The sequence below is a fragment of the Aptenodytes forsteri genome, unplaced genomic scaffold (genome assembly GCF_000699145.1).
Source record: "Aptenodytes forsteri isolate BGI_AS27 unplaced genomic scaffold, ASM69914v1 Scaffold136, whole genome shotgun sequence".
Taxonomy (NCBI): Eukaryota; Metazoa; Chordata; class Aves; order Sphenisciformes; family Spheniscidae; genus Aptenodytes; species Aptenodytes forsteri.
In genome coordinates this window covers 755,626-756,219 of record NW_008796111.1, presented here as the reverse complement: position 1 = coordinate 756,219, position 594 = coordinate 755,626, and the positions used below count along the sequence as shown (strand labels likewise).

At 64.8% G+C, this 594-nt stretch overlaps 1 protein-coding gene across 2 annotated transcripts in view; it reads right to left on the bottom strand.

Moving 5' to 3' along the window:
• Positions 1 to 594, bottom strand: part of ST6GALNAC6 (ST6 N-acetylgalactosaminide alpha-2,6-sialyltransferase 6) — a 13,809-nt gene extending 13,215 nt beyond the window's left edge. For both annotated transcript variants that reach the window (XM_019474065.1, XM_009286983.2), the window contains exon 1: positions 530 to 594. The gene's annotated coding sequence lies outside the window, so the exon portion shown is untranslated. The remainder of the gene's footprint in view (positions 1 to 529) is intronic.

Here is a 594-nt window from a genome sequence, read left to right as displayed (position 1 = left end):
GGGGGGGGGGTGAACTGAGACCTGCCCAACTTAGCTCATGCATGGGCTCAAACCCAGCCAGAGCCAGCAGGGACCTCTCCAGCCCCACGGCCTGAGGAGTGCGGGGTGCACCCCCAATGCTTGCCCCCGGGGGGACCTGCTCTAACCTCCACTCGCCCGGGCTCGCAGAGATGGACTGACCCAATTTATTTTTTAAAGTCCTCATTAGTGAGTCACGGCCGCTCCTGGAGTACTCGGAGCAATTGGAAATTAAAAAAAATTGAAGCCTCTTTACTAATTGCCCTGGGGGAAGCAGGGATGGAAAATTACACAGGCGGGACCGGGGACCCCGAAGGGCTCTCAGGGCCGGTGTCAGGGAAGGCGCAAACCCACCCGGGGAGCCCAGGCATGGTGGGGGCAAAGGGGCCTCGCCGTGCACAGGCTGGGGAGCAGAGTCGGGACCCTTGCTCCTGCCGCTGCGCCCCGCTTTGCTCCCTCCATAGCGCTCAGGCCACGGGTGACCCCACAGCGGGGACCCCGCGGGCCTTACCTGGGCAGGGGCTCTCATCTGCAGCGGGCGGCGAGCGGCGCGGGGGGGTCCCGCACCTCCTCCTC